The 15,012-nt window shown below is 44.9% G+C and overlaps 2 pseudogenes; one reads left to right on the top strand and one right to left on the bottom strand.

Moving 5' to 3' along the window:
• Positions 1-441: 441 nt before the first annotated feature.
• Positions 442-558, top strand: LOC136642343 (5S ribosomal RNA; annotated as a pseudogene).
• Positions 559-6,512: 5,954 nt separating this feature from the next.
• Positions 6,513-6,632, bottom strand: LOC136643260 (5S ribosomal RNA; annotated as a pseudogene).
• Between the last annotated feature and the right edge of the window lie 8,380 nt (positions 6,633-15,012).

The following is a 15,012-nucleotide window of genomic DNA, read 5'->3' as shown; positions in this document are numbered from 1 at the left end:
TGATGGATGGTTTTATGTTCCAGACTGGACAATGATGTAAGAATTTCCAATCAGAAAAGGAAACCCTACCATTACATTTTAACTGAACTCTTTGATTCAAGTTGTAAAAATAACACCCAGACAAGTTTCTTATGTGTGTGTGCGTGTGTGTGTGTGTCCCTGAAGAAAGGCTGCTAGAACTGGACAATTGGATGCTTCAGCATACTACAGAAGAGACCCCAGCTGATGGAACTAGAGAGTGACAAAGCATCAGAGTCTTCTTCTTTTGCCCCAGCATAGTTTTCCCCCAAAAGCCAACTCAACTTCAGTTGGCCCTTTCTTTTTCTTGACGGACCCCAGCCAATCATTGTTCATTTATTTAGGTCCAGTGAGTATGTCACAGCACCATGTAGCCAATCAGATCGGATGACGTAACACTGTCACTGGGGGAAGTAAAGCCAATCCTTTGTCCTCTACCCTGCACATGCCTGATCTCGTCTGATCTCAGAGGCTAAGCAGGGTCAGGCCTGGTTAGCACTTGGATGGGAGACCACCTGGGAATACCGGGTGCTGTAGGCTTATACCATAGTCTTTCGAGATTGAAGGTTGCCAACCATTCTGTTAAAATTATTTTGGGGAGGGAGCATCTCGGTTGCCTTGGCAACTGCTCTGCCTGACCATCAGGACATTTCCTGTCCTGCCATAGTAAAACCTGGAAATTTACAACAGGGGGAATATGAAAAACTCAGTCCCCAATTTTGGCTCAGCTCTCACCACAAATATATAAAGCTTTAAAAGATACGTTCTTTATATATTATATGTGTGTGTTAGCATAGCTGGAAGCAAAAATGGAAAAGAAAGTGGATTATATTTAAAGATAGATGGACATTTCTTAATAAACTGTTAGACTCAGAGGTTTCTTCTGGTTTTGTGACAATGAGTTATGATTCAAACAAGCTCTTTTTAATTAGAGGAACTTCTGTCATTGTACAAGGGAATGTGAAATTAACAGCACAAACCTAACTTGTGCTGGATCAGAGAGGCCAGCAGGCCTGCCCCGTATCCAGCATGGGTTTTGGGCTGCAAGCGGCTCAACCCGGGGCAGGGGAGAATGCTTCCCCTTATCCCAGGGAGAGTTGGGTCTACTTGGATCTACATGGAACTGTATCACCTCAATAGGTAGCACAGATCCAAGCAGCCCAGAGCGGTGCCACGCTACTTGGGAACAGGGTCGGAATCTGGCACAAATGCTGGGTCCTGGCTCCACCTCCCTTCTGCCCGCCGCCCACCCTCCCCCGCCCCAGAATGCCTCCTCTCCACCCTCCCCATGCCCCCTGGACCTCTGTACTGACTGCACTTGGCTGGCACTGCACCGGTTTCGGTGCAGTGGAGGCTGGATGCAGCCTCCATGAGTCGGCCCACATCCTTGCACTGGCCCAGCCGACTCTAGAGGAGGCGCAAACATGTTTATAGCACATTTGTGACTCTGCCAGGCTTGTGCAAGGGACTTGTGCTGGCTCAATGAGTGCTTCGAATTGTGCTCTTTGGTATATACTACTTTTGTACATACATATTATTATTGCATGTGTAATTTTTATATAAAATTATATATATATTTATATATAACAGTGGTTCTCACACTTTTAGCACTGGGACCCACTTTTTAGAATGAGAATCTGTTAGGACCCACCAGAGGTGGTGTCATGACCACAAGTGACATCACCAAGCAGGAAAATTTTTTAACAATCCTAGGCTGTAATCCTTCCCACACTTACCCAGGAGTAAGTTCCAATGACTGTCATTGTTAAAAGCATAGTAGCTATTCAAAATATAGATCTGTACCATTTCCTTGAATGCAGTCAAATACCATGGCAGCATGAAGTCAAATATATTAAAAATAAAATACTGAAATGAATGGGGACCCACCTGAAATTGGCTTGCGACCCACCTTGTGGGTCCTGACCTACAGTTTGAGAAACACTGATATATAAATTACATTATAAATTTCACCCACAGAGAGAGAGAGAGAGAGAGAGAGAGAGAGAGAGAGAGAGAGAGAGAGAGTATCACATTTGAAAAAAAATAGAGAATATAAATTATAATTAGCTATTTAGAATGGGGCCTGCTTTGATCAAATGGTGTTAAAAGGTTTGTTTTCACAAAGGCATCGTGCTCAGGGTGTGTGGTTTCCACTTCTATAAATCTGATGATATTTTACAAATGTAGTCTATGAAATATATTCTGAACATGTGTTTAAATATGCTTGCAATGAAAAACAGAATACACTTCCCAAGCTGCTTGGGTATTTGGTTAATGCAGCATGTCTGGAATATGTTAAACATTATTTTAAAGGTAATTGAAACATTTCACACACATTCGCCTGCACGGCTGGAGCACAGAATACATGTTCTTTGGGGGCAAACTACACCCTGAGCATACAAGCCGAGCAACAGCATAAATCAGTGGAGGTGGAAAGAATGAAAATAGAATAAGGCCTCATCTATTTCTATCACTTCTAATTGGAGTAATGGAGCCCTAGTTCACATTTCTCATGAGAGGATCTGTGGCTTTCTAAGGCAGCTTGACACTTTGCATTTAGCTTAAGAGGGAGCTGAGACAGCCTAGTCATGGGCTTTCCTATCTCCTAGTCCTGTCTCCTCGTCAGGAAGACAATTTTTACTTCTGAACAAATGAGATGAATATTGCATATTGGCAGTTGTCTCTCCCTAGTGACCTGGAACTAGAGGCCACTCAGTCATACTACACACATAGGGTGGGAACAGGACAGTGACAGGGGCAGGGAGGAGGATGCACACTGAATCCTGACCCCCTTCCCAGGCTTGATCCGCCTTCCTTGGTCATTGTGGACGTGTGCCTGCTCTTGAGCTGGCACAGGTCCAAGTTAACCCATAGTGGCTGCTGGGACATACCCCATGGCCGAGGACAAATGTCCCTTTTCCCTAAGACCTCCAGAAGCCCCAAATCCCCTGTGGGATGCAGCGGAAGCCATGCCACGCCACTGCATCATTGCACGGGAAGTTAGATAGGATTGGGCTCTTTGCTGAGAAATAAAGTGGCAACATTTCAGTAGATTCGGCTTAAGCCTTTCAAGCCATGTCTATCCATCTTCACTGATGTGAATGGATCCTGCAGATATTCCTAGTTTAGGATCTTGCTGCCAGCCAACCAAGGCTACTTTATGAGAGTTAGGTTCATCTGTTTACTAAGTGGCTTCTGTACTAGGAGGCCTCAAAATGTTTGAATCTTACTATGCTGCACAGAAAGGGAGAAACAGGTCTGGTTTTCAAGAAGGTACACCCATGGTGTGAGTGGGGATGTTTGTGCCAGGTGGTGGTGGTGGGGGGATTGGCAAACAGAAGCTGACCACTGACTTCCAGCCACCCTCTTTACCTCCCTTTCCTTCATGTGGACTCTTTAATCAGTGCAGGAAAGACAAAGCACGCCGGGAGCTTCCCAGTGCTCTCCTCATTTCCTGCTATGTTTAAGGAAGGAGTGTGGAGGAAGGAGCAAGCTGAGAAGTCAAGGGGCCAGACTGCTGCACCCTAAGTGATCTTACTCCCTCCACATCAGCTGTTTAAACAAAACAGGAAGTGCAGAGCATACTGGAAGTGATCCCAGTGCACTTAAATTTCCAGTTTCAGTTAAGGAGCCTGCAAAAAGGAAGCGGCCGGTAAGGGGTGCATGATGGGAGTGGCAGCAGCAGTATGTAGGGTGGTTCTGTTGGGCTGTCTCATGAAGCCCAATAACTTTGGCATACTGAGAGAATGAAGATGTCCCATACAAAGGCATTCTGTTGCAAGGCTCATAGAAGCTTATCAGAATGAAGACCAAGGGAACATTCTTAATTGTAGTCAGCTTTTTCATCTCTAGCTGACAAAATCTGCTTCACAACGTGCCTTATGCTATAAATATGCAGTATATGCAAGTTGGATGAATTCACAGTCTCATGACTGCCCTGCACCTCCTCTTTTAGGCAGGTTATCTGCCTTTTAAAATATATATTAAAGTGGCATGTGTGCTTGTGTATGCATAGACTTCATCTTTCACTCTAAAACTATCACACACACACAAAAGCAAAACTGGGCTAGAGATTTGAGGGGATATATGTTTGTGATGTCATTGGCACTAGCCAATTAGCACCCAATTCAACTGGCTTTCCCCCAACTGTAGTACAAGTGTTTTCAGAGCAAACCTAGGTGTCTGTAATCTACTTCTGTCACACTAGAATGCTATGTCTGCTTTCACTTTAGGATTCAATTCAACCAGTGGCACGAGATGTGAGCGCATTTGTCACCCAGTGCCTTAGAACACTGCAAAAAAACTGCATGTTAGTTTTTGGTACTTGTGGAAAATCGGAGTCCTGTTATAAAAAGAAACATAAATCTGAAAGAGGCATCTTAGTGATATCTAGTAAAAACCAAGAACACATTTCATGCAAATTAAGCATGTTAATGTCTCATTATTTCAATGGGAGATTATTAAACAGATGTGTAATTATTCCCATTGTAATCAATGGGATGTAATCCTTCATTAAACAGAATTGTGGGCTAGGTTTCTGAGACTCTAATAGCTGGAACAGGTAAATGAAATATCTTGGAATTTACCCACAACTTTTAGGATGGAAAAGAAGATGAGGGGGAGCTAGAGTGTGATTTAATTTACGTCTAGTTCTCAAAGTATAGTATTCATATTATGGTGAAACTGAAACATGACCAGCCAAGTTCTTGGTTTATATATCTTGCTAGTTGGCTTGTGAGGATTTCAAACTTTTTAAAAAATGCTCCACCTAGACCCAACTTGCCCTTCCAATTTTATGGCAAAAGTTTAAAGTTTGTAGGTTACAAATTTGAGCAAACTACATTTCAACGGTAAACAAGCAAACGCGACCACACTGGTGTTGGGTTCCAAATAAATATTATACCTGACGTAGATTGGGGTTTTTCTCTTGGACTACCGGGTGCTATTTGCATTCCAGTAATCAAATTTTGCTCAGTCTTTTTTTATGCAAGTTGAATAGCTTGATGTTGTACCCTAGCCTTCAACCACAGAGCTTATTGTGTTCACTATTAAATGGCATGGTCAGAGACTGTAGCCTGATTTGTCTAGCTGTAACCATGTCTTAAATAAACAGGACAATCCAAGCTTGGTGTATTTATTTTTCATAATCTGAGGCAGGGGTAGGGTGGGAAGCTAATTTTACAGAAAGAATACTCCTCGCATAATTTTCCTTCTAAATAATTTTACTGCCACCGATGTACTCAAAGGTAGACTTTGTATCTGAATAATAACCAGACGTGTGTCTACAGAGAAGGGGGGGAGAGAGAAAAGGTTCCACATTAAGAGTGAAAGAGCTGCCAAGCAGGGGTTATTTTGCTCTAGCTATAGACATTCTGCAAAAAGAATGCTGAATGTTCCAGGACGCCAAGCCCCCTCATGCTGAAACATCCCATCCCACTCCCACCCCCTTCCCCAAACTGACATGGACTGACATGGACCCCCTTCCCCAAACCGACATGGATGATAAGTTCTTGTAACAATTTGTGGAATATATGGGATGTTGCAGAACTGGTCTTTTCTGTAAAATGTTTCTCTCCAGCTTGTCCCCAGATGCGATCTCAGGCACACTTTCCTGATCAGCCCTTTCTTTCTCCTCATATAATGCAGAATCATATGTTTTACCCTAATATGTATAGAATATATGTAACGAGGGGCCATCTTCACTTGTGCCATAGTCATTTCTGTTCTCAGGGCAGGCTCCCAATTCCACCCCATTTCAGCCAGGGACTAGTCGAAAAGAGCTCTGCGCAGATTGTTTTTTTCTTCTCAAAATGCAAAAATACTGCAAATTATGCGGTATGCAATTTATGGATTATTCTGAATTCCCCTCCCTATAATGTTTTGAATTTCCTGAACAAAATTCATTTTCCCCCCTATTTATGCTGTTTTCTGCTTTAATTCATAACAGGGTAGATAGAACCACTGTATATGTTTTGGTGGAAAGTTGAAAAAAAAAATTGAGTTCCTGTGAAACTGCGGGATCCACAATGGATTTTGTAGTCTAATTTGAACTCTGTCATGATGCATGGAGGCACAGGCCTCTGTAACCTTGGTGGTCTGTGCATGTACAGAGACTTTTGTCACACCTTGAAGCTGGTATTAGGTGCCCAACTTCAATGTCGCAATGCATCTGACCTGGCAAGTCAGCTGCAGTAGTTTGGTCAGCTGCTCAGGCTTTTTGAGGCTATACGTTGTGCTTAAATCATGTATGGGTGTTTATTCAGAACGGCTTATATTAAGAATTTAAATTAAGAAGTAAGAATGGGTCCCTCCTTGGAGTCCTTTTGGCAGGGTGTTTCAGGAAGTATTTAATTGCTGATATCGGGGACTGGCTCTTTTGTATGAAAGGTAATTTTAATTGTGATCCATTGGACTCAGTTATGTTTTATTGTTTTCATTTCTTTAACCATCTTAGTATTGGTTGGCAACCTTCAGTCTGGAAAGACTATGGTATAAGCCTACAGCACCCGGTATTCCCAGGCGGTCTCCCATCCAAGTACTAACCAGGCCTGACCCTGCTTAGCTTCTGAGATCAGACGAGATCAGGCATGTGCAGGGTAATAGTTGCTTCACATCTTAGTATTGGTTTATCTATAATTGTATTGGTGTTTTTTATTTTGTAAACCACCTTGAGTGCCCTTGACTGTGGTAGAAAGGCAGGGATGATGGTGATGATCATGATGATCTTGAACCTTTACTTTGTTGACTTGGAAAGATCATATGTTTTTATTAGCTGGGGAGACTTGGTCTGATAAAAACTTAAGAATACCTGACCAACAATGAGAAAAGCACCCAAAGAGACTTTGAACAGGCAGAGCTGGTTCCAGGAGCTTTTTTGCTATGCAGGGTTCACGTGCATCAGAAGTCTGTACTGACTGACTGATGCAGAAAACCTGCTCTTTATGAGAGATACCCATTTCAGCATTTTCCATGAGACAGCAAATAATTTGAAATTGTGGACAGTTCGGAGGAACTCTCAAACCACCATATTTGGCACTGAAAATGAGGGGAGGTTTTAAATCAATTGCTGTTTTCGTTTGTTTATTTGTTTTGTTCAGATTCACCAAATGTCCCAAGCATGCCGTGTCTTTAGGCAAGGTACAGCCAGTTCACCTCAGGTTGCGGCTGAATGTGTTTGTTTGTACTTAGGATGAAAACCTCTGTGAATAAGTCAATTAAAATAATAATAATAATAATAATGTGCAACAGTGCAGCAGCAGTCAGCAGTCAGCATTTAGTCAAAGACTCTGCAGGGCGCCGCTTGGACGTGCTGCCCTTCAGGTGCCTTCTGCTGGATAAGGTGTCTAAAATCAAAAACTGCAAATTATTTCTTTAGTCTTTTTTCCACATTTGGAACCAATTCACAAGTCTCTACTGCAGTGGTTCTCAAACTGGTGGGTCGTGACCCACCTGCTGGAGAACCACTGCCCCTTTCCCTTTATGGAAGTTGGGCAGGGATAAGCAGCAACACAAGCCCCAGGATCACACCACTGTGAGGGAAGAGGGGGCTTTTTAAAAACACAATTTAGCTGCTGCTGGGGCCCGGGAATGCGAGGAGACCCAACTCCTGCAACTTGTAGAAAGTAAAAAAAAACAATTGCGAGCCACTTCCAGTTTTGCAATCGCAACCTGGAAATGGGTTTTGATTGCTTTTTTACTTTCTACAAGCTGTGGGAAAGCCCTGCAGAGGGTTCTGTAGGACTCCCTGCACCTCCCGGACCCCAGGTAAATTATGCAGGCAGTGTATATGCAGATAATATTGATCTAGCAGTGATCCTGGCAATCACGTCATTGCTTTCCCCCTCGCGCCCGCCCCAGACTTACCCTGGTCTTCAAACTTCCAGGGAGTTTGAGAAACAATGCTGTACTGCATTTGGACTGCATCTAATTCAAATCAGAGTACTTTAGAATTGCTAAAAATGATTTACAATTGATTAAATCATAATTTTTGAATAAAAACACATAGCATTGCTTTCAGCAATTGGATGGTATCAAAATCTCTGGAAAAAATGAGACTGCCTCTAAAAATGCCAGGCAAGCCCTTTTGATCATGTTTTCTTTTGTATGCTTGCTGGACCACAATGTCCATGTTTGTTGAGTGGATTCGTCCCAATTAAAAGATATCTCAACTTTGCCTTCCTATTTTCAGGCATGGAGGTGGTATTATTTGGCAATTTGGCAGGTACCAACAGGAGTAAAGTGTGGGGAAATGTACTGGTGACAGCAAACATGCTTCTGGCTGCTGGTGGGTGCCATTTTTTTCTCCCCCAAAGGCCCCAGGGTGAGGGCAGGAGCCTTTAGAGTGTTATTTTTGCTGCTCAGTTCCTGCTCAGGCAAGCATGTGCTCAGCTGTAACGGAAGCATCATGAGTGATATGCTTCTAGCATTAAGCCTGCCACAGGGCTCAACCTGGGATCAGCTGTGGCTTTTAGCTAGTGCAACCATTTCAGCCAAACTTGACACCCACCCACCAACCTGACACCTCCTCCCAAACCTGCAAATACACAGGAATAATTAATCTCTGCAGCAATGCACTCACCATGTGGGAAATGCCACAATGTGCAAGCATCTGTTGTAGGAAATCTGTTTGGCTGTTGCTGAGAGAAGCTGCTTCATATGATCTTTGCTCTGTGGCTACAGATCTAGACTTTTATCTGTAATGACATAAGTTCCTAGTTACCTCTGAGCATTTGTCTTGGTCCAATTATTCATTGCTACCTCCATTACATGCTAATACTCTCTCTCTCTCTCTCTCTCTCTCTCTCTCTCTCTCTCTCTCTCTCTCTCTAGACTAGATAGGGCACAATCCTAAGCTACTTTCTAGCACCGACATAAGGGCAATGCAGCTCTGAGATAAGGGAACAAACATTCCCTTACTTTGAGGAGGCCTCTGTGAGTGCCACCCACTGCAGAAAGCTCCACACGGCACAGCTATGCCAGTGCTGGAAAGTTGGTTAGGATTTGGGCCACAGTTAGATAAGAGAGAGAGAGAGAGAGAGAGAGAGAGAGAGAGAGAGAGAGAGAGAGTTATCAAGCAATATATATGGTCTAATTCCCCTGGGGGCTGGGGGATAAGCCCTCAGTTTGGCTGTACTTGTCGTAAGAGGCGACTAAACAGCCACAGGGTAGATGGGACTCGTCAGCCTGGGAAGTCAGCTCATCTGAGAGAAGGAAAACTCTGATCCCAAACCTCCACTGCCTTGTGGCTACATCCAGTTATGGAAAAGGCTTCAGGAGTCAACCTCGAGGCAAAATCCGGAGCCGGAGTCCCTGAGGCAGTTCATGGCTGAACACAGTCACGTTCTGGCAACTCCTGCAACGCCGCTGGAACCAACCGTATTGGCCTCTGCCTTTCCATTGGACCATTTCAGCGACGTGGAGAGGGGGGATTTGCTGCATGGGTAACAGCCTATCCTCCATACCTACTTTACCCAGGCTTCGCGTACTGGAGAGGACACTCTGTTCCAGAACCACCATTCAGAGCGCAATATCATAGTCTTCTGAGATTGAAGGATGCCAACAGAAAATGGTCTAAAAATTCTTCTTACCCTAAATTACTCCTAGCTCCTCTATTTTTTTTTAACTTTTTGTATTTACAAAGGAGGTAAGATCTATGTGCTTTCCTATTCAGCCACTTTACTCTTGGCAACGTTAACAAAAAAAACTGTACTTGAGCAATATAAGCATTTCTTCCTAGAGGCACAATACCCAGACAGGAGGAAAAGTAAATCAAGAAGACAAAATAAACACATTTCTCATAAAGACTGTAAGCCAACTGGAACCTCCAATTAATGTCCTAGAGACTAGTTGCTTGCAGTATCTGAAAAATTTTTCATGACATAACACACGCGGATGCACAATCACTGACTCCCTGACTGACAGACTGTAAAACCTGTCATTAGAAAACTGTTGCAGCGATTCAGGCACACTCCCCAGTTTTCACACTGATACTGGGAGTGCTCTGGGCCAATGCCACATGTACTCTTGGGAGAAATCAAAAGATTTGTGCAAGAACTTTTGAACAATGAGCTCATGGCACATCTCTTTGGAACCTGGTTTTTATTAACAGGGCAATCCAAACTGCGCCTTGGGCTGGTGCAAGTCCCTTGGGCCGGCCCAGGAGGTGCCTCCTCATGAGTTGGCTAGGCTGGCATGCGGTGGCTGACATAAGCCTCCATGCCAATGGAGGCAAAGAGCCTTGCGTCGGCCGAGCTGGGCCAACGCAAGTCTCTGGGCTTCAAGCCGCTCCACATCCTTCCAACTTGTGCCACCTCAGGAGGTGGCACAAGTCTGAGGAGACTCAAAAATGTTTTCCCTTACCTCTGCCTGAGCCACTTTGGGTACCTATCCTGCACTGGATATAGCACAAGCCTCTTGGCTTGCCTGTTCCAATGCAAGATAGAATTGCACCCTTTGGGTCCAATCTTATCCAACTTTCCAGCACCGATGCAGCTGCAATTCAGCCTTGAAGTAAAGAAACTAATGTTCTCATACCTTGGGGAGGCCTCCATGACTGCTCCCCCACTGCAGGATCCAGCATGCACTGCAGTGGCATAGCTACATCAGCACGAGAAAGTTGGATAGGATTGGGCCCTACTAAGGATTTAAGTAGGATTTAAGGACAAAATAGGATTGAAAGAGATAAGTACTATGTATGGCCCAGTCCTGTGCTGGCTGGCATCAGCATACCAAGTGTCCATACCGAGTGCCTTACAGCAATCACAAAGCAGCTGCTGCCAGCATGTACTAGCAGGCAGCTGGTGGAGAGGCCAGAGTGGCCTCCCATGCACTGGCAGATGGCTGAAGACCCACTTTAGCAAATAAGGCCATGCAGGGGGTGGAATGGGTGGGGAAGGGCAGGGGAGGAAATGGGCGGATTGGAACTGGGACGGAAAGGAGGGTGGATTGGGCACAGGATGGGGTGGGTTCCGTGGCAGTGGCGCACACTGAATCCTGACCCCCTTCATTGGTGTGATCTGCCATCACGGGTGAACTCAAATGTTTGCAAACAATTGAGTTGGTGCAGGTCTGAGTTGAGCCATGGCAACTGCTGGAGGTTACAGAGGCAATGTTCCCTTACCCCATGGAGGTCTCCAGTGGCCAAAAATCCCCCACAGGATACAGCAAAACCATGTCAGCATCACTGCATCACCCCACAGGGATTTAAGAATTGGGCTGTCAGTCCATTTATCATGGGGGTAAATATACAATGAGGAAAAACCAACGTGAGAAAGGGCACTAAAGTGTCTCAGTCAGAGGTAAGGGGAAACTCTTCTCCTTACCCCCAGGTAAGCCACTGCATCCCCTTTGGGTCTCCTTGGATTTGCACCACCTTCTGATAACAGGTTTCTGATAATCATAACAGCCGGATCCCAGCCCCGCCCCTTGCCTACCTGCCCGCCCCCCAGAACCGCTTTCTGCCCACCCCCCACCCAGGAACGCCTTCCTCCCACCTGCTCCCTGCCTTCTCCCCACCCACCCCAGAGCCTTGCATTGGCTGAGCTCAGCTGATGCAAGACTCGCTCCACAAGCTGCCGTGGAGGCTGCTCCAGAGCACTCTATGCTCCAGCACACTTTCATGCGCTGGTGCAGCTTGCTCATAAAGAGGCACAAACGTGCTTTATGGCACATTTGTGACCCTCCTAGGCTAATGCCAGAGACTTGTGCCAGCCTAACTCCATAGGACTGCACCCTCAGAAACATTCCAGAACATTAGTGATTACTTGACTACATAGCTACTTATACAGTTTATTTCAGGCAAGGAAGAGCTTAGAATTTGTCAGACTTGCACAGGCAAAGACTCAGGACAAGGAGATATTTTTTCCCTTACCCCATATCATGTCCCAGCCACCCCTATGGGGCTATTCAGATCTGCGCCAATAAAATTCCTGGTGCAAATCCAAGCAGCCTAGTATAATGCCAGGCTGGCCAAGAGGGGAGATAGGATTTGACCTATGGTGGTACAACCAGACTCACCCTCGTCCCTGCCTCCCCCAGCCCCAAAAGGCCCCTTCATGCCTTCTTTCCACCCTCCCGCCATTTTGGAGGGCTGCATTCAGCAGCAACTCTTTTGTCACTCTAAAGAACAATAGATATAGTATTGGGTTGCACTTTTAACACACAAATGCCAGTAACTCATTTTCTTTGGAATTTTTCGGATGCTGACTGGCCTACTAAAAGTCAGGGTTCAGTTCCATTGCTTTTTTGTCAGAAAAAACCCAGAAAGGAATCTGGAAGGAAGTTCCAGTACAAGGGAGAAATGTCTGGTGATAGCTTGAAACCTCCATTTTTATGTACATGAAAAGTTAGGGCTGTAGCTTAATTCAACTACAGTAGATTAACAGATGGATAGGAGGTAAGATTTTACTCCAAGTGAAACCAAAGATGGAAGAATTTTTTTATTGCATGTGTCAGTGCGTGTGCGTGGAACTGGAAACATAGGCCATTTTTGATTGATTAAGGAGGGAGACAGAAGGAGACTTGTGAATGAAATCCTAACTTGGTATGCTGCAGACTGAGAGACCTTGTCTCTTCAGATGGCCATGTGAAAGAAAGGGGAAAGGAGAGCTCTGCATTGCTTCTCTTTCTCTGCCGCTGAAATTGAGTTTGAAGTCCGGATTATGCAACAACATAGCATTGTCTCATTTTATTAGGGCCACTGGTTTCTGGAGGTCTTGGCATGGTTTTTCTCTCAATTAACACACTTCTCTTCTTTCTCCCCAGAATCCTTCCTGCTGTTTTGCATTGTAATAAAACCGCCATCTTGCGGGCTCCGGGACAGATTCCGTTTGGGAAGCCGTGCTCTGTTTCCAAACTGAAGAAGGAGTGGGGGGGGGGGGAGACAAGGATAATTTGCAAGAGCAAATAAAAAAAAGAAAGAAATCAGTCTGAATTTGTGCTAATTGGTTCTGAAGAGAGAGAAAAAAAAAATGAATGTATCTGTATCTTTAAAAGGAAAAGAAAGGAGTCAGCAACAGAAGCCAGACAGTAGCTGTGTCTCTTGGCAGCAGGAGTAATCTAATAAAACATTCACCTTTCAAAGAAAAAAAAGGCCCAGTCCAACAACCTCTGGACACTGGTACGTCATTTCAGCAAGAAATATATTCCACTCTTGGTTTGTGTTTCTTGGACCAACGCAGCTTAGGATGGTTGTTATCCCAAGACCATGCCACCAGAGTCGGAATTAATAATATAAACCAGAAGCATGGGCTCTGATTGACAGGCTGGATTCTCTTAATACCCTGTAGTGGGTCTTCCACCACGGTCAGAAGTTAAAATTTATTTTGACAAGCTTTTTGCTGGTTATGGAGGCTAGCAGCTTTATGCAGGGGTGTCCCGTGATTAAATATCTGGCATCGATTATCAACAAAACTAAACGGGAAAAGGCCAGTTAAGGCCTCTTGATGACAAACTAGATCCCGCAGAGCCTAGAACTTGGTTTTAATTAAGTTATTACCTCCTCTAATAGGAAGTAGCTGTGCCTTTGTCCTTGTGCAAGCTGGCAAGCAGGGAAGGCACTGAGGATGGCAGTGACTCGGTTTAGCCAATGCTATTGTACAGAATGCGAGATAATGTTGCACAAAATATATATACTGGAGACAGAGATTTGCTTCTCCATTAAATTAGTTCAAATTCAGTTTAGACCCTACTGAGTTAAGATGACCAATGGTCTGACTGGAGCAGATTTTGAAGGCTGAAAGGTCACCTAGGAAGCTTCATGGCTGAGTGGGGATTTGACCATGGATTTTCCAGGTCTAATACCAGAACCACAACACCATACTGGCATTGGTTGTTGGATATGATTCAGTCAATCATAATGCTCTGTCTTCCTGTCTGCAGCTTGAAATAAAAGGAGTATGGTCGCTAATATGGGTACGCTCTTTTGTTTTCAGTATGTGATTCATCACATATCCTTTGTCTTTCTTGTCCACATAAATACACAGATCCACGATATAAGGTCTTTCCGAAGTGTATTTTCCTTTCTTGTTCTTCTAGAAAAGCAAACAGGAGCATCAAGATTCAGCCCATCAATTTCATCTTGAATTCATTTATGTTTTGTATTTGCATGCTGATGTCTTTGACACCCTAATGGTTAGATTTCAAAGCCCATTTCTCCCCTTTTATCTGCAGCTGAATGAGACATCTCAGTCAGCCGCAGATAAAGACGGAAGTCCTTTGTCTGAAGTCGCACAGGCATGGCCAGCTGTGAAGAAAACCTGCTGAAGTTTCACAGGCGGCTGGTCTGGCTGCACACAACAGCATGGGCTCTTTTGATTTCGGAGGAGCAGGAAGGGACAGGAAGGCATTTCTTGCGCAAACGGCTGCTAAAACAGCAGAGCCATCCCTGCCGCTTTACTGGGTTATAAAAATTAGATGCAAAGAAACAATAAAAATGACATCAGTGGCAACACTGAAATATATGCATCACAGATGTGCTGAGGGATAAAACGTCATGCCACAATAAGGGAGCAAGCCTAACTAACTTTTCAGTGCTGAGGTAAGGGAACCAACATTCCCTTACCTTGAAGAGGCCTCCATGAGTGACACCCAACTGCAGGATACAGTACATGCCCCACAGAAACAGCTATGCCAGTGCTGGAAACTTGTTTAGGATTGGGCCCTAAGAGCTCAATCCTGGGCTTGGCACGCCCGCTCACTGCCAGCGTGAAATGTCACAAACGTACCATAAGGCACATTCGTGGGCCCTACCACTGGAAAAACGCCAGTGGCGGGCGCCCAACCTCTGCCACTCAGTGGTCGTGAAGACCGCCAAGCAGTGGAGAGGTAAGTGGGGGCATGGGGGAAGGCAGGGAGGAGTCTGAAAAGTCTGAAGGGGGGGTCCGAGGAGGGGGGAGGCAAGCAGAGTGCAGAGAGAGGGCGGGGAGGTGGCGTTACGGGAAGGGGGGACAGAGGGAGGTGTGCCCGGGGAGGAAGCGGGAGGGAGGAAGGGAGGCA

Source organism: Tiliqua scincoides, chromosome 2 (assembly GCF_035046505.1).
Source record: "Tiliqua scincoides isolate rTilSci1 chromosome 2, rTilSci1.hap2, whole genome shotgun sequence".
NCBI classification, from domain to species: domain Eukaryota; kingdom Metazoa; phylum Chordata; class Lepidosauria; order Squamata; family Scincidae; genus Tiliqua; species Tiliqua scincoides.
The sequence above is the reverse complement of the archived record's forward strand: the minus strand, read 5'-3'. Positions and strand labels throughout refer to the sequence as shown.